General features: G+C 35.3%; 1 long non-coding RNA gene across 1 annotated transcript; it reads right to left on the bottom strand.

Annotated features, from left to right (window-relative positions):
• Positions 1–500: 500 nt before the first annotated feature.
• On the bottom strand, positions 501–1762 carry LOC126770688 (uncharacterized). The gene is made up of 2 exons (XR_007669472.1): positions 856–1762; positions 501–592 (listed from the first exon to the last, which is right to left on the bottom strand). It is a non-coding gene; the product is annotated as an uncharacterized LOC126770688 (long non-coding RNA).
• Between the last annotated feature and the right edge of the window lie 18913 nt (positions 1763–20675).

The raw sequence follows: 20675 nt of genomic DNA on the forward strand, positions 1-20675 counted from the left end.
ACATATTATAGCGTTAACATTTCTTTGTTTAGTGTACAAAAATTTCACTTACATATTGGAAGTCAAAATAAAAACTTTACCAGTTCCAAAATGAAAATATCCGGACCTGAGAAGAACCAGCGAAAATAACTCATCTGGACTTTTTTGCCAAACCTTATAATTGCCAACAATTTTCAACACAAAAAGAAATAGCAATAATAAAAAATATATAAAATTGTATATAAGCAGACTACATGTAATCATGTAGTTACGAAGCGAGCGTTTATATTTATATGTACGTGTGCAATCCTTCTATGAGTTATCATAAACAGTGTTATTTATTATTTGCTTTTAAATTACTGATAACACCTACATACATTGTGATAAACACAGGCTATTGCCTAATGCAAACATTCAACATAATATTAATGTTTTATTTATATATATTTTAATTTTATATCATATTTATATTTTGTCATTTTGAAATATATGGTATAATAATATTATAATGAAACAAATACTGAGTGTTAAGACTTTAATATAATTTTACATTTTTATCAATTATCACTGTCACAATGATGTCTTCCAACCAATCCTTATTCTTTCTTTTTTTCTGAAAAACAAAACGATGTTATTTTTTTAATGTTTTATATTAACTTACAAATATACAAATTATAATTTAAATAAGAAAATAATACAAAAAAAGGTATTTTGTTAAGCTATTATCACTATTGAAAAGTGTTTCATCTATTTGTTATTTATTGTAGGTATGTAGTTATATTATAATCAACGCACAAAAAGTATAAGTTTCTTAATAATCATCTTGTAATTAGTGTTATTATTTAAACAGTGATCGCAATATAAAACGCAACTTACCTGGCAATCTCAAACCAAATAGATGTTTCCGTTCCTCAGGCGTGTAATCCGCTAAGTGGTTTATATCGAACGTTGCACTGGATTGTTCCGCATTTGCTTTATTTATTGTCTCCAAGGACTTCACAAATGCCTCGTAATGGGCCGCCTTATCCGCTTCATCTTTGTACTGTTTATTAAAATCTTTGATAAATTTATCAAACAGAGCCGGCGCGTTTTCTAGCTTGTACTGTGGTCTGTCACTGCTCGCCATAGCGGCTACGACAAATAGTGCAATGCAACTGATGAGTTTCATCGCTTGTTTTGTTTTCCTCGTAACGATCAACCGGTTCGGAATGAAGGTTAGAATGACCAATGCCAATAACATTCTGGCCTTATATAGCAACTACATTACAACATACATATAGTAATATACATACGTACAACTTGTTCTTAGACATGTTTATTATTGTATATTTCATTTTAAGTTTATTAACACAGATGCGATATTAAACCTGCTAATAATACACTACTTTTTCCTTATTTAATTGACAAATATATTACAAAATATATTTATTGTTATTTTAACAATTGCGTGACATCTTCGAAATACATAAGAACTTTTTGTTACTCAACACAAAATTGTTCAATGTGAATACTGTTCGAGCTCCGGGTCAAGCCCCGGGTCGGGGCATAAATAATAATTATTTTCTGTCAAAAAATTCTATTTTATTCTAATTCTCTGGAGTCTAAAGTTGTGTATTTTAGCGCGCACACTCAGTGCAAATCTATATTAAATTCACATAAGCCGCACTGCAACGTCCACGACTGAACACCCTCCGCTCCGCGTAACCGAGCCGGGGGGCTGCGCTGACTTCCTCGCCGTCGCACCGCTGACCGCCACAATAATTTGGTGCGCGAGACTTTTAATTCTACTATAACTTCTTAGATATTAATTGAAATTATATAGTGCAAAGGATAAATATGTTTTAAATTAAATACTTAAGATAATAAAACATTTTACAGCTACACAAAGTTATATTATTTTAATATATATAATGTTAGTTGTGTGCATGGAGTGTACTCCACGCACAAAAAAAATTAAACATATTTACTTTTACTTGAAGTGTGTACCAACCACTTCTAATATGTTCAACCGCCAAACAGCAATATTTAGTATTGTTGTGTTACGGTTTGAAGGGTAAGTGACCAAGTGTAACTACAGGCACCACGGATATATCATCTTAGTTCCCAAGGTTGGTGGCGCGTTGACGATGTATGGAATGGTTAATATTTTGTACATCGCCAATGTCTATGGGCGGACAACTTACTAACACCCATCGCCCATATGCCCATCGGCCTAACTAATAATAAAAAAAAATTATTACATGCATATAATGCCATTCTTATCGTCTATTTTATTTATTTTTTATTTTATTTTTTATTATAGGATGTTATCCTATATAAAGATACATTAGTATTTGCATTTGAAAAATAAACAAACCATTTTTTTACACACTGGGTATACATACCATAAAAATAAATTAACTCGTGACTTACACCAAAATTAGATTATTATTTATAAGAATCAGAGGTTTACAAATATCACGTTATTTGATAGGATTTTGCGAATGGAATCCTTTCAGTTTCTAGAACATTTTACGAGGGTATCACAAATCCCCGGAATGGTCTCGTCGGTGATCAAACTTGCCGATTCTAGCCCCGAGCTCAACTTCAATTTACCCTCGCCGCTTGTATCGATGTAAACTGATACTTTTGTTTTTCACCATTGAATGTGACACTTGTTATGTTCCTGGTACTCTTAGAATACTGATAACGTCTCAATTATCTTATATTGTATAATTTATACCTTTGTAAGTAATTAATTGAAAAACGCTAAATTATTGCAAATTTCCTCAAACTTTTACACTGAAATTAGCATAATTTTTGAACATAAATAAATACATCAAAATCACAATACACTACAATGCAATCAAAATATTTATTATTTAAAAATGTAAACTTAAAAAGATAAAAAAAAATAACTTGTAATAAGAATTAATGATTTAAATTATTTTAGTTTTGTATTTAAAACAGATTATTATATTTTACTTCATTGATATTGACTAATAAAAGAGGACGTATTTTTGTAATGCCTAACTAAAAAAACAAACTAAAATACGTAAAATTATAACAAAATATGCAGAGCGTTTTGTAAAATGTTTTAATATATAACATTATATATAATATTATACTTTATATTAAGACTATTACCGTGACAAACGTGAATTCAATGTTCTTAAATTATAGTTGAAAATATTGATAAGGGCGATAGTAAGTCAAAGATTTGTTAAAAATATACTCTACAAGTTCAATAAAAACTTAATACAGAAATGAGGCTCCATACGTCATCCCGAATTAAATAAATCTTTTAAATAAATGTCTTTAGATTCAAGCTCTCGTTTTAACTAAAAACACAGACCACGTTCGTTTTACGGAAAGTTCAGTTTGAGTTGAAATTTAATTATTTCTCTTAAGTTTATCTAAGGAAAAGGTCACTGCAAATCAGTCCGTGACATCCGTCCATTCGAAAATCTCCAGGCTCATTATTTCTCCTCACAAACTCAAAGCCCATCTACCGCAGCCTCATTTTCAAGTAAATTTAATGGTTCCCATCGACGTCTTCATTATTGCCTCTACGCGGTATCGTTCGTAGACAACAGCTTCAATTCTGAAGTTTTACTTTAGAACTTGACTTGTCTGCCGCCGGCACTAAGTGTTTCATCTTCTATATATTACAGAACTGCTGGTAGTTAACGGGCTTAAGTTCATGTTAATGAACTAATTTGATATACGGCTACGGTTTGAACACATGATGTATAGTTAAATGTTTGTTTGAATTAACGTAATAATAACTTACTAAATTTAACTACTTCGATTAAATAAAAAAATAAGGTAATAATAAAATAATTACTCTTACACCAAATATCAGAATTTGAATATAATTGACAGTAACAACAGTAATATTTAAATAATTAGATCCAAACGATTAATTGACAATAAAGTCTTTATTATAATATTATTATATTGCACACAAATTCACAACTTTTATTTACTTTTATTTTACCGTTTTACGTATTTTACTCCCAATTGTTCTGAACATATATATATACAACAATAAATTTCTAATTAATATTTTCTTATCATAATTTAAGCTACAGTTTTAATTACTCATCAATTTTTATTTTCATTTATAAGACAACACAATTTTTACAAACAAAATTTATATAGTTTTTTTATTTATTTATTTTGGAATGAGTTTGAGTACTTTCTTCATTCGCAATAGAGGAACCAAATAGAAATTTTCCTATTGGTAAGACGCGCGACTACAGCGCCACATGCATTAATTCTCTCCTCAACGTGATCGATGCCTATCCGAAATGACCGGTCGATATTTTACGCGCCCTCATTACAAACTGTAATCTGTGTTCTCTGTGTGTTCTATCATCATATATATATAAGTGTGGACGACACTCCTTGGTTCCGTCAGCAGCGTGTAACTTATGGAAGACACGTACTGGACCCAGTCTACGTAAGCTAGTTGGTGCTGTTAAAGGTAGGTGCTTAGGATGAATTATGCTATTGTATGTGCTATTGTACATCAGACTATTTATGTTTATATCACAATATTATTAATATATTTTACAACATAGAATAAAAGAGAAGGTAGGAAAATCATAATAGTTGGTAATTTATTAAAGTTAAGGTTAGGGTGTTAGTTAATAATGATGCAAGGTGGCGATGTTCAAATGAGCGTTAATAAAGTTTCTGAGTGTTTTTTTTTTCTAAAAAAGATGTTAATCGGTGTATTCGTAATTAATTTTAATTAATTGTAAACTACCGGGATTACTTTTACATTTGTTTGTAATTTATGCGATCAACAATTCTATAAATAATTTGAAATGTCTATAAATATTATAATACTATATTATAAAATGGCAGCAGTAGTCAAATAAAACGGTTTCACGAATATATTATCCATACTCATCCAATTAATTCTAAGTTTAATTGGTAAATAAATACTTAATTATTTTAATTAAAAATTAATGAAGATATAACGGCCAGTGTCATCAGGCCAGGCATAATTTTGTCGTTAATTGAACGAGACCATCGTCGTGATTGCCTCCACACAACCTCATAACGAAATTCGATTACGCTATCCTAAATTTTAAACACCAGACTAAAAGATAAACAAATATTGAATACAAATTAGTAAGTTAAAAAAAATCTTATTTAAAACAAGCTTTACCTTAATTATTCAACATTGTTTTATAAAAATAGGAATGCGAATTGGTGAATAGGTCACCTAATGGTAAGTTGTCGCCAACGACTATAACACATTGGCACTGTAAGAAAATTAACCATCCATCCATGCATCGCCAATGCGCCACCAATATTGGAGACTGACTTGCATGGAATCGGTTAAGCAGAAATATATATACCTACTAGCGATTATAATTGTAATAAATGTATATTTGTGTATAAGAATAATTCGAATTCTACGTACAATATTATCTGAATCTGTCTCGAAACCATGGATCATATTACTTAAACCAAAAATGAATATGATCCCTAAGCTATGAGAAATATACATTATGTGTTCGTTAAAAGTAACTACTGCTTTTCTTGCCGTCTTTTCTAGGTAGAATCTACACCGAGTATCCTATTATAAATAAGTAATCGTTGTTCTTATTCGTGTAATGTCGCAACTGATAAATTGCACAGTACTCGCATAGTAAACATTTCAATACTAAATGAGTAGACCTAGTAATATAGTCAATCTGTCATTTGCTGAATAGATTATTTTTTTTTCTGTTAATAAATATTATGTAACTGACCCCTTTTGAAATAACGAGTCATGCTTTTGAGAGATTTTATCATCTATACAAATGAAATAGGATTTTTCCGACTATATTTTCTGTAAATTGAAATAATGTTTAAAAAAAATGTGAAAATGTATGAAAAATTTGCATTGTTTTTAATTAAATTTATTAAATTGAAAACATTTGATTATTATTTAAGAAATTTTAAGCTCTTGCGGTTTAGTACACGTGACAAAAGAGAAAAAAAATTTGCGTACGTTTTACAAAAACTTTATATTAATAGAGTAATTCAAGACAATCACAACACGTACATATTATATAATAAATTTTAAAAGACCTTAAAATATGCACTTTTTTTTATCCGACGAGCATATGGGCCACCTGATGGTAAGTGGTCACCAACGCTCTTAGACATTGGCATTGTAAGAAATGTCAACCATCGCTTACATATCCAATGCGCCACCAACCTTGGGAACTAAGATTTTATGTCCCTTGTGCCTGTAATTACACTGGCTCACTCACCCTTCAAACCGGAACACAACAATATCAAGTATTGCTGTTTTGCGGTAGAATATCTGATGAGTGGGTGGTACCTACCCAGACGAGCTTGCACAAAGCCCTACCACCATAAAACGTAACTTACAACGTAACCGCCGATTTAATTTTTTTTTTTTTCAATTTACATTAATTATGTCCAGTATGCAATGAAAACATACTCGTTTTATTTAATACAATTCTAGAGAAACCTTTTTTCACCGAAATCTTCAAATCAAGGTAATCCCTACTACACATAGAAGAATATGTACTTACTTGTTTTCTATTTATGTATGTATATATCCGATAGACAAAAGTTTGTTCTTTTTTAATTTGGTAGCTATTGATGAGCTTTAATATATCAATATTCACTTTTTTGTAATAGAATAATTGCCATGCCTATTTTCAGGAAACTACCAATAGTCCTATTTACCTCTCTAATTAAGCGTAATGCTTGTGATAGGAGTGGAGACGACAATACATGGAGTGAATGATGGAATCTGGATCGAACCAGGTACTTTATACTTTTTTTTTTTTTATATTCGCCGGGAGGGCAAATGACTCTACTCCACCTGATGGTAAGTGGTAGTTGAGTCCAAACGCGACGACGGCCAGTACAGACGGGAAAAACGTTCTGCACTAGCCGCCTTCGCCTTGCCGGCCCGCAAGATGCCTCTTCACGCCTCGTTTGAAGGAACCCGGATTGTAAGAGGAGGGGAACACGTGAGCTGGTAAGGAATTCCATTTTTTGGAAGTGCGACAAAGAAAGGAGTTGCCAAATTTCTTTGTTCGCGATGGAATTGATGTCACAGTTAGGCGGTGACATCGAGAACCAGCTCGCGTGGACTTAAGAAGGAAGGGGGAAGCAGGAATTAGAGAGAATAATTCCTCAGAGCACTCGCCGTGATACAGTCGATAGAAAGCGCTCAGTGCTGCTATTTCACGACGCAATTGTAAAGGTTCAAGGGTGTTTGTGACCTTTACGTCGCCAATAATGCGTACGGCACGTCGCTGCAACCGGTCCAAGGCCTCAAGTAGGTACTTAGCGGAGCCATCCCAAAGGTGCGAGCAATATTCCACGCAAGACCGTACCTGTGTTTTGTACAGCAGGCACAGTTGTTGTGGCGTGAAAAAGCGCCGCACCTTGTTCAGAACTTCGAGTTTCCGTGAAGCTGTTTTTATAACAGCCTCGTTGTAATCCCTTGGACTAAGGTCGCAGCGAACGTCAATCCCCAGCATGGCGATTTTGCTTTGCATCACCAGCGGAGTACCACAGAGGGAGGGAAGAGGGGAAAATGTTGACTTTTTCGCCGTGAGAGCGCATACCTGTGTTTTCTTGGCATTAAGCTCAACAAGATTATCAGAGCCCCATTTGGCGATGAGCTCTAACGTCCTATCGAGTTCAATGACAAGATTCTCCCGCCTCTCCTCAGTTTCCGCCCGCCCAGCCACTGCGCGTCCGTGGTATCCACCATGCACTGTACTATCATCTGCATAGCAATGTATGTTCCCAAGAGAGAGCATATCATTGATATGCAAAAGAAAGAGTGTGGGAGATAGCACAGATCCCTGGGGGACGCCAGCATTCACTACATAGAATTGTGAAGCGCAACCATCTACTAAAACACGAAGGCTACGCTTGTATAGGAAGCTGGCAATCCAGGTGCATAGCTGAGCAGGCAGACCATATGCCGGTAGCTTGGAGAGAAGACTTCTGTGCCAGACCCTGTCGAAAGCCTTGGAGATATCGAGGCTGACAGCCAACGATTCTCCATGCTTGTCGATAGCTTCACCCCAGAGGTGTGTGACGTACGCTAGAAGATCACCTGTGGACCGTTTTGGTCGAAACCCGTACTGACGATCATTAATCAGACAGTGATCTTCTAGGTAATGGATCAGTTGGTTGTTTAAAATCCGTTCCATCACCTTACAAAGTACTGAGGTGATAGCTATTGGCCGATAATTTGCCGGGTCAGACCGATCCCCTTTTTTGGGAACCGCTTGCACATTAGCTCTTCTCCAAGCCTCCGGCACACTTCCCGAAGAGAGAGAAAGTTGGAACAGGCGCGTTAACACAGGAGACAGCTCCGCTGCGCACTTCTTCAGCACTATGGCTGGTATTCCATCGGGACCGCTAGCTTTCCGTACATCAAGTGATTACAGCTCCGCACGCACATCACGTTGCCTGATTTTAATGTCAGGCATCGTATGGCCACATGCAGGTATTGTAGGTGGCAGTGCACTACAATCATCGATGACGGAATTGTCGGCAAAGAGTTTAGCCAGGAGATCAGCTTGCTCTTGCGGACTGTGAGCTAGCGATCCGTCCGGATTTGAGCGGTGGCAGCGAAGGTTGGCAGAAATTGTTTTGCACAGACTTGGTCAGACGCCAGAAGCTACGGGAGCCCCTAGGATGCGAAACAAGGTCATGACCAATCTGTACAATGCGCTGTGCATCCGCTCTCGTGTATGCCTTTCTACAGGACTTGGAATTTTTTATTATAGTTTTATTATAGTTTGTAGTATACATCGCTAGGCAGTCCGTACAGCCGTAAAAAGAATAGAAAAAAAAATCTAAACATGTTATTTAATAATGATTATGGGTAAATTTCGAACAACGACACTAATACTAGTTACTTACAAAAAGACTTCGTAACATACACTTACGATGATCATAATATCTAACTTCTCGAGCAGTCACTTACAACTTAGTGTATATTTAATTGAAAAACTTTAGCGCAAATATTAACCATATATTTTAACTTGAAAAAAATTACAAATACCTAATATTAATCCTTAAAGTACTTTTTAAAATGTAAAGTTTTAAGACAAAAATTTTGAGTTCAAGAAAATATCATTTACACGTTTGTATCACTATTTATGTTTATATTCGTCTATAACGGAAAATAATATTTTATCCCTATTTTCATTACAACCAGCGTTCAAAGCGTCATATTTCATTATAAATTAAATTTTGCATTTGACCAATTACTTCAGCTTTCTATAATTTTCCGCTAATTTAAATATAATAATGACAATTAGTCATACGATGCGTGAAATATATTCAGTCGTGAGCGTTAAAACTCACTTAGGTACTGCTTTTTTTTTTTTATTGCATAGGTAGGCGGACGAGCATATCGGTCACCTGATGGTAAGTGGTCACCAACGCCCATAGACATTGGCATTGTAAGAAATTTTAACCATCGCTTACATCGTCAATGCGCCACCAACCTTGGGAACCAAGATGTTATATCCCTTGTGTCTGTAATTCCACTGGCTCATTCACCCTTTAAACCGGACCAAGCCTTACCACCAGTATTTTATATTTATCATTTTTTTTATTGCTCCTTGGGAACTATTTCGAAGGAATAAAGTTTAAATCATTCAAATCGGTCAAGCCATTAGCGATAAATCAGTTAACGTACAAAAAAAATGTACTTATTTTTTAACGTTCTAATCTCTAAATAACAGATTTATAATAATAAATTAATCGAATCAATCCGACACGAATATAATATATTTCAGCATATCATTAGATAACCCACAGCCATAACCGAGCCGGCTCGACCTAACATGAAACAAACACGCTGAACAGATTTAAAGCGACATGACTGACATAATTGGCTTACATAAATATCGAATTAATTTACAGTACAATAACTATTTGAAAATAGTATGATAATGCAGCTAGTTGTGTGTTCACATCAGTTAAATGCGAACCGCAGACCGCGAGTCAAATCGCATGCACGTTGATATCGAAACCGCAACCCGTTTTTTTCGTATTTTCGCCTTTATTCCACACGTCTGAATAGCGATCGTAATGCACGCTTACAGAAAATAATGGAAAACTACACGATTATTGAGATTATTGACGGAATATTATACTGTTTATTCAATATTCTGTTTAAAGTGAGAGCCTTCATTGTTTTGAGATTTAACAAATTTATTATATAGTAATTAAGTTTGATGAAATTTTTTTTGATTAATTAAATACGAGCTACAAATGATTTTATATCGAAATAATACACTTATATAGATATCACACATATATTATCTACAATTATATATGAATATATTATATATACTAGTTGACCCGGAAAACATTGTTCTGCCATATAAATTATATCTACTGAATATTGTGGTTAAATCCTTTGATAATTCCAGGCAACCGCGTCATTCTGTTACCTTTCAATCGATTCAATTATTAGCAACTAACAGTTTCTATTAAAACAGACAAATTGAATTACTGCTAAATATTTTTTGAAATATAGTTTTTACAAAACTCGAGATGATTTATTTCACCCAAACTGTATAAACAAACGTTGGAGCAGACGAGTCCTAGAGTGGAGACCGCGAATCGGCAAGCGCAGCGTAGGGCGCCCTCCAGCCAGGTGGACCGACGACCTTAAGAAGGTGGCGGGCACCAACTGGATGCGGAAGGCGGAGGACAGGGAGCTTTGGCGCACCTTGGCCTATGTTCAGCAGTGGACAACGATTGGCTGTTGATTGATTGATTGATTGTATAAACAAACATAATCCGTTCGAAAGTGGCGCTGCTAACAGAATTCAAATTCAAATGGTGCTAAGTTTTACTTATTGCATTAAATAATTAAATTTGATTCAGAATAATGATATTATTTCTAAAGGATTTCATTTTGAATATTGTCAAAGTAATTTAAGCCGTTTAACAATAAATTAAACATCAAAAATGTCTTTAAAAGTTTCAAACAATCAAAACAGAGTCAACTATAAATTAAATATTGTTATAATTGCTTGATAAATAATGGTCATTGTATTGTTTTTTTTTTTTTATTTCGATAGTTTTTTTGACGCTGAGCATATGATTATACTATCATTTCTCTGATTATACTGTCAATAGTAAACACTCGAATCATGTGTATGTTGAATGTATGTAATACTTGAATTAATTTACATGATTAATTAAATTATTTTTCAAGATTGCATGATTTACACGTGCTACAATTTCGGTTTCTTGACTCTTCTCCATAAAATTGCGATGAAGACACGATATAAGTCCCGTGTAAATTAAAACAATAACAAAAAAATGTACGGTTGGGGAAGAACAGACCCGGGAAGGAACGAATTCCTTTGCGATATTTTTTCGTGTGCGAATGGACTTCAGGAACACCCTTGCTACTGGATACGTCCGATGAGCAAACCGTTCATATCAAATGGTGACATGCTCACACGCACATTTTCGTTATTTTGTATATATACGGTATACGGATAATGTATTCGATCTTTTAGTATTTTACCAACCTTTTTAATATCATCGTTTATATTTCTTATCAATTACATAAATCGTTAAATATTTTGTAAATTTTTAAATGTCAAAATTACTCGACGCTTCTAGTGAATGACGTAGACGAAAGTTCGATGAGGTTCACTATAAATAATTATTTTGATATTGTTTATAGAAAAATTCTAAAATCGTGATTACAAAATGGGATGATGGATTAGGAGGTTGAAAATTTAGGGTTATATTTATTTTTTTATACTTAATCAAATTAAAATACAAATTAAAAAAAAATGCCTAAAAAATAGAAAAAAAAATGCCTTAGTTATTTTTCCGTACAACGGGTTTATGTCTTCCTATATAATAGAATACAACTCTGTTAGAGAAATTAAAAAATAATAATAACGATAGAGGTTTTCAGGGCGAAAATACAAAAGGTTCTTTGTTAATAGAATTTATTAAGTGATGAAAAATCTTTTGAAGCCATTTTCCAGCTGGTGCTAGTGTAAAGTTTTCATACTGTGTGCCCGGGGCTTTGTTTCTAGCTACTCGAATTTTTCGAGAGTTGAATAATCTACGAGTAGGTGGTGTATTGACTTAATACACAATTTTTCCATTGCTCAATTCAGGTTTAACTGATTCATCTGAGACGAACTGCCTATTTATTGCCTGAATATGTCTAGTATTAATGTTTTGTCCCGTGTTTTGTTAAGTTAATTTCGTTAAGGGCACATGAAATAGCTTGTCGTAGTCTTAATGTTACAATGTCATGTTTTTAAGAAATCTCTTATAGTCCGTAGTCATTGAATAGTTAAGGATTGTTATTATTACCACATGACATGTATGGATTAATATGCGCATGTTGGAAAACTAACATAAAATGAAGATTTCCTATTTCAACTACCGTAACCGTAGTCGCAGTAACGTTATCTATCAGTATTCTATACCTTCATACAAATGGTTGGAACGTAAGTCATACCTACGCGGCTCGAGTTCGGTATTCACTCGGTACACAAGAGTCGCGAATGCGCCGCAGTGCGAACGAACGCTGTGATGATTTTATAAACGGGCGATTTGTTAATACTTGAATTTAAATTAATTTTGTAATACAATTACATATTTTATTATTTTATATTAATTTAAGTAGTTTTTTTTTTACTATATCTACTAATAATCCAAAAATACATCATTTATTTCTATTGAACACTTCCTTTTTTTAAATAAAAATATGATATTTAAAATAGCAAAACTATAAAGAAACTGTGGTAGATGACATTGAAATAATGTATGTTTACGTACCGCGGCTGTACTTATTTCAAGGACAGAGCCGAGTCCCAAAATTATATATAACATTACCGTACCTTAGTGCATTAACACTATAAAGCAAACCTACAGGATTATATACCGTGAGTACGTGTAATATTCGTCACAGCGAAGACATGAACTTCGCGTTAATAGCTTGAACGGTAGCAAGTCGAATGACCTATCGGAGTGAAAAACATAGTTTATAAATGAATGCTTATATATTTTTACCTCATTAATTTAAAGTATTGCTTATAATTAAGTCATGGGAAGCCTTGTTGCACCCTGAAAGCATATGGATTTCATTACGAAACATCAATTATAGCTGTAATTATTAATCTATTCATATAAAACAAATAAAATATTTATATATATTATGTAAAAAATATTCCGGAGAAATAATAGGGAAATCAAAATTCAGCATGTAGCTTAAGAAGAATTTAGCAAACAAACGGACACACAAGAAGCGTAACTTTATATTAACTTTAGCCACAGTTTTAAGTTTCTCAAAGACGAATCACTCAGTGCTGTAAATTAATAAACAATATTTTATTTCATTTTCCAGTAAAACTCTTATTTATTTACTTCGTAATTAACAGCGTTATATTTCATTTTAATAAATGATGGATAATTATAAAATAAGGCTAATCGGATTACAGAATATATGATAATAATCTTGCAAAACAAATTAAATATATTACACATGAATGATAAATGTATATGTGTCTGCGGTATTTAGTTTTATTTTTTTTATTTAGTTTGTTATATTAATAATTATTAATAGTCAGTCATGTCCCACTGCTGGACTAAGGTATCCCACTCTTTTTGATGAAAAGCTTTGCATCTATTCCACCGCATTGCTCCATGCACATGTGGCTCACGATGTTTTCTTTCAACGCTGCGCTCAAAATGAATAATGCCTTCATTTCAATTATTTCAAAAAAACATGAAAATTGAATAATAGGTTGATATTTACGTCTCCCAACCACTTTTTTTCTCACAGTGGAAACCTTCAAAAAGTTACCCGGCATCCCTTGGGGAAAGGGAACCGGGTTATGTGGGATTCTTACCCACTAATAACACTGTGATGGCCATCCTTGGCATGGATCGGAGAGGCTGCGGGATCGTGTTGATATAACGCATCCGCAGCCCCGCCCATGGTGTGCTCCGCTGGTTCACGACAGAACTCTCCACAAGGGGTGAAGGTAATCTCGCCCCCCACACTCCTCGCTATTGCGTACGGCAGCGCGAGGCCATCCCGGCTACCGTCCTCCTCAGGGCCGTCTGAAATAGGACTCGTGAGCCCCCACCTCATGCATTTACGGCCCCAGGTTTACGCTCTACGTCTACTGCGTCGTCTCCGCCGAGCAAGCTTTCCCGCTCTCGCTCTGCCGTCTCCTTCAAGACCATGACTCTCACAGGAGGAGGTTACGGCCCTCCACGCAGATTCCCTGCGGAACATCGCCGACACGACCGCTCGCAGGAACAGTTTGTCCGACTTCACGGACCAGGATCTCCCTCTCTGTTCTGTTCAGTGGTTGGTCTTCCAACCACTGGGCCATCTCGGCTCAGTTCAATCATCAATTAACAGTGCCATGTACGTATAACCGACGATTCGATATGGAAAAGTAAATTATGGAGTTACATATAGCTAGCTAGCTGTTGAGAACAAACCAAAACCAATCACAAAATGAAATTTAAATAATAATTTTATTTTCTAACCATTTAATTAAATTGATGACGAATGTACGTTTATTTCATTTGAGGATTCATATTTTTGTCTTTTAATCTTATCCAAAAACCCACTTATCCCGATAACACTTAACTTCACCATCGCTCTGTACAGAACTTTTTTACTTTATCGCATATTGAGAATCGATGTTGTTGGCAAGACCCCGGAAACGTGGAGCGGGAGTGAGGTGGTACTGTTTTTCAAGAAAGGTGATAAAACCCTCTTGAAAAACTACAGACCAATCTCCCTCCTGAGTCACGTGTATAAGCTGTTCTCAAGAGTCGTCACGAACCGTCTCGCCAGACGACTTGACGAGTTCCAGCCCCCAGAGCAAGCCGGCTTTCGATCAGGCTACAGCACCGTGGACCACATCCATACTGTTCGGCAGATTGTGCAGAAGACCGAAGAGTACAATCAGCCGCTGTGTATGGCATTTGTGGACTACGAGAAAGCCTTCGACTCCATCGAAACCTGGGCAGTGCTCGACTCATTGCAGAGATGTCATATCGATTGGAGATATATCGAGGTACTGAGATGTCTGTACAACGCCGCTACAATGACTGTCCACATCCAGGACTGTAAGACGAAGGCGATCCAACTGTGCAGAGGGGTGAGACAGGGGGATGTAATATCCCCGAAACTGTTCACCAACGCGTTGGAAGACGTTTTCAAAACGCTGGATTGGACTAGGTATGGAGTCAATGTAAACGGCGAGTACATCTCACACCTTCGATTTGCCGACGATATCGTCATCATAGCAGAGTCGCTGGAACAACTCACCGAAATGCTGCGTAGCCTAGGCGAGTCTTCCCGGTGTGTCGGTCTCGGTATGAACTTGGACAAGACCAAGGTCATGTTCAATAGGCATGTCGTGCCGGGACCGATATACGTCGAGGGGAAACCTCTCGAAGTTGTTAGTGAATATACCTACCTAGGACAGATAATACAAGTCGGTAGGAACAACTTCGAGAAGGAAGCCGATCGAAGAATTCGCTTGGGATGGGCAGCATTTGGCAACCTTCGTCAAGTCCTCAAGTCGTCTATACCGCAATGTTTGAAGACGAAAGTCTTCAACCAATGCGTCTTACCTGCCATGACATACGGTGCCGAAACGTGGACACTAACTGCGGGACTAGTCCACAAATTCAAAGTCGCTCAGCGTGCTATGGAGCGAGCTATGCTCGGAGTATCTTTGAAGGATAAGATCAGAAATGAGATTATCCGGAAAAGAACCGGAGTCACCGACATAGCTTGCAAAATTAGCAGGCTGAAGTGGCAGTGGGCTGGTCACGTATGTCGTAGGACCGATGGCCGTTGGAGCAGACGAGTCCTAGAGTGGAGACCGCGAATCGGCAAGCGCAGCGTAGGGCGCCCTCCAGCCAGGTGGACCGACGACCTTAAGAAGGTGGCGGGCACCAACTGGATGCGGAAGGCGGAGGACAGGGAGCTTTGGCGCACCTTGGGAGAGGCCTATGTTCAGCAATGGACAACGATTGGCTGTTGATTGATTGATTGATTGATGTTGTTTACTTTGACTTGTGTTTGTTGTTACAGGCTAAGGTTGATACTAAGATTGGTGGAGCATTGGCAATGTAAGGAATGGTTAATATTTCTACAGCCCCAATGCTTATGGACGGTCATGACCGTCAGCCAGTCTTCCGTTGCCAGTCTGCCAACATATTTTCCAGAAAAAGAAAGTGTTAACAGTTGCACATTTTTTCGTAGCCTTTACAATATATATACCAATAAAACAATAGTTATAGACATAATCAAATATTTTGTCAATAACATACTGTGCCGTAATATTAAGGAATAGATTTTAATATGTATTTACTAATATAAAATATTATATCCCGCATTCAATCATGTCAAATAATCTTGCTTTTTTCTATTATACAGTTAACCACGCAGATTTATTGGATTAATTAAATAAAAAGCAAACACTATGATCATACTATATTTGAAATAATGAAATACATTTCATTTATTTTTCGACGAAGATGAATTTGGATCATTCATTTCTGTAAAAGAATTAAGTGTTTTAATTAGAAAATTATGAACATCTCTATTTCAGAATTTTTAGGTACATTAAAAACGATTTGCAATGTAAAAAAAACCGTATGAAACGTCTAACGAAACAATATAGACTAGAAACGGTAATTAATTTGTATTGAAAAAATAATTTATACAACTAAACATATTTTAACAAAATATTTTGTTTATTTGAATCATAAAAGAAAAACCATCATTATATAACCTATTAAACATATAAGAATAAAAAACTGAAGCATACTCACTTTTTAGCCTAAATAGCCTTTCATCCTATCAAATTCCTCTTTTGTATAGTCAGAAAATTTGTTAATACCAAAAGTTGCATCTGAACCGTCGTATGGGTAATTCAATTCGTTTATTCTTTGTAAGTTATCAACAAATGCTTGATAGTGGACCTCTCTATCCGCAAAACTCTTATATTGTCTATTATAATCTCTGATAAAATTTTCAAACAAAACAGGAGCGTCTTTCAAATCATAATGCGGTTTTCTCGCACACGTATGTCACAGTGACGGTTAATAGTAAAACAGCAAACGTCACTAGTTGCATTTCGTATGGTTTATATCAAATCGTATGAAATCAACTTAAAAGTGAGTACAGATATTTGATTAGAGCTCTTATATAGTTTTCCAGCAATCACATTAACGTTAAAGTTTATGGTAATAATTTATAATTGTTGCTTCACGCAAATCAGAATTATTAAGACAAATTACTATTATGTTTTGTAGAAATTAAAAACCAATACACAAATTAAGATTACGATTAATAAAATAAAAAAAATGAAATATCGTCTGTTTTTGGACCTTTGAGCGACGTAACACGCGCACTAAACGCTGGTGAGTCCCACATGGGTTTGGGTATGGGGTCCCACTTCATCTAGTGGGACTTACAGCGTAGAGTGTGTCCACACAAGAGTAGAGACAAAAAAAGTCCATCGATACTTATAAATTAGTTGATGTTTTTTTTTTTGTAATGCCTAACTAAAAAAACTAACACTAATATACATCAAACTTATAGTAAACAATTCGGCGCGTTTCGGAGAATGTTATAGTGTATAATATTAACATACGAGATAAGGGGCTGCATTTAGGCATTTCACCCTTTTTAATTTTAGACTATTCACTGGCTGAGCGTTAATTTCATGTCCTTATAAATACTATAGAATTTACTGGATTACTGTTATACCATGTAAGACATGACATAAGCCATAATAAATAATATTGACGTAAACGTTAAGATACGTTAACATTTTAAGCTCGTAATTGGTTATACATTCACGGTGCTTATACTACTTACATTTCTATGAGTGTGTATCTATGAGCGAAGGTGACCACTATCCATAAGATTAAAAATAAAATAATGTAAACTTTAGATATTGATTATTTAATATAATAAACAACTCACCCTTAGCATATACACAAATACTTTCACACATATATATGCATACATACCGCACACACACGTACATATATGACACTCACACACACAAACCCATTCATATAAAACTACATACACATGCGCTACACGCGCATACACACGCATATTCACAAGCATACATTATCTTTCTATTTCTATTATCATAAGTTATACTTATTACTAGATAATATATTGTAAAAGTTTTAGTCTTTCTCCTATGTACTACAAAATTCAATAAATAAATAGTTAAAACCTACATCAAGAGAGGGAACCAAGAGACCCTTAGTACAGGGCAACCTAGTTTGAGCTCCTGCCTCCCCCACATACAATTGTATTTATTATTAAGATATGAAAAAAAAATGTAAACATTATTGTCTGTGGGAGGGAATAAATAAATTTATTATTATTATTATTTATTAAATACAACACACAAAAGAGGTTGGCACAGATAACAGGTAAGATACAAAATATATCTAACAGAATACAAAATATGTTTTATTTTTATTGTAAAACTTAAAATAAAATGTAAAATGATAAAATATTGTACGTTAAACGCGAATGAGAACTAGCAAATGTATGTTATTTATGCATTTAAGTAAGTATTTTTTTCGTGAATATATTTTATTTTTATGTAGAGTTTATATCCTACTATAACTTGCTGAATTTTATAGAACGTGGTATTGAGGATATTGTGATTATATAAACACCAATCTGCGTTGAAGCATCGAGAACATTTAATGAGTATTTTTAATATTCAAACAAAAGTTTATTTCGACAAATTTATATCTCTCTATAATCTATATGCTATATATAATATACATACAAATAAATAAAAAAGAAATGTCTATCTATCATTTCAAAATAACTGCCTTTTTTTAAAGTTAATATGAATATTTGCAAGTCACCAAAACCAAACTTTTTTTTGGCTCTCTGTCTGCTTGTTTGTCTGGAGTAATCTTTAAAAATTTTATTAAAATTAACGTTTTAAGAATTATTATAAGAACTATTTTAAGGTTCTCTTCAATCTTTACTCCGTCAAAATCAGTTGAGTTATAAAAGCTTACATATTTTTGTTGATACAATAATATCTTACGATCATTAGGCCTAAGTGTGGTGTTAAATACGTCAATTTCTGAATTGCGGTGGCCAGATTTTCAGAGTGACTTTCTGCCATACATTTTAGCATTTACGTGTCGTGCAAATTTGCGTTTCCGTTGTTCTGTCGTTGTTTCGTCTAATTGTTTTGGTTTTTTTCATTACCTTAATTATTACAATTTACAAAATTAACAAAATTACAATTTTGAAAATATTAAATACTATGTGTTTTAGGTTGCAATTACTGACTACGTTGTAATTTTTTTTCTATTAGTCTTAACTTATTTAGTAATATTTTGTTTTGAATTTATACATATAGATTATTAAGTACTTTTTACTTTTAAGGTTACTCCTTTTTTCCGCTAGAAAACGCGTTTACGCGTTTCCCCCACATAAGGTGAGGGGGTATGTGGACTCACCGACGTCGAAGGCGCCGAATACCCACTAAAAACTAGCGGTACCCAACTAGCCTGCCTCTGCCTGTAAAAACTAGCCTCTCTCTGCAGGCCTCCGAATTCTATGGGGTTCTCGGGGTTCAGAGACTCTCTAGCCGCGGTGACACTTACGGCGGGAGGAGAATGTGTGCATAGCGCCGGCGTCTTCTCCCCGGTCTTCCTTGGCGAAGCGGGTCAGCGGAAGCACTGTTCTCACGCTCCCGCTCCGCGGCCTCCTTCTGCGACATGACGTTTTCGCAGAAATCTCCTTCATCGCTACCGATCATGGCGTTTATCACTCTCGTCAGTGAGAGGTCTCCAAGAGACCTACAATGGCCGCCAGGGAATGGCGCTGAGGCCTCAATGCAGCACACTTAATCAGGGTGTGACGCACCGTGTCCGAAGGCGCGCCGCACTCGTCATAGGAGAGAGGGACCTCCCGCCTCGCTATCCGGTGCAGATACCTAACGAAGCAACCATGCCCGGTAAGTACCTGCGTCAGCCTGAATGTGACTGTGCCGTGACTCCGTTCCATCCAGTGGGGACGGACCGCCTCCACTGTCGCCCGGCCTGCCGAGGGGGACCCCAAGTCCTCCAGGACCCAGGTCCCACCTGCAAATCAAGACTCGCTGGGCTAGAGCCCAGATTACCTACACCTTAGTTATAGGGTTCCAAAAAGTTTGCATTAAATTGCTTAATTTTATTCTTATTTAAAGTTTCATTTGATAAGAAGGGATGTAATTTTTTCCTCACTTGCTTGCTGCTTATTCATGGACTGCTTTACACATATGTAGCATGTTTACGTGTAAGTCCTGCCAAAAATATCGTTGGCGCAAATAAAAAATACTAAACTCAATACTATAGTATTTAAGGAGGCATTACAATAATTCAGTATAAATCTTTAATTAAAAGAATAATAATAATCGCACTAATATCATAGATACGAAGGGAAACATTTAAACGCGCTGATTTAAATTGGATTAATTAAAAAAAACAAACGCTATGACCATACTATATTTGAAATAACGAAATACATTTCATCTATTTCTCGACAAAAATGAATCTGGATCTTCTGTCTACGATCTAATCTCTGATCGGGAGATTCTGTAAAATAATTAAGTTAGTTAATTAGAAAGTAT

The sequence above is a fragment of the Nymphalis io genome, chromosome 9 (genome assembly GCF_905147045.1).
Source record: "Nymphalis io chromosome 9, ilAglIoxx1.1, whole genome shotgun sequence".
In the NCBI taxonomy this organism is placed as follows: Eukaryota; Metazoa; Arthropoda; class Insecta; order Lepidoptera; family Nymphalidae; genus Nymphalis; species Nymphalis io.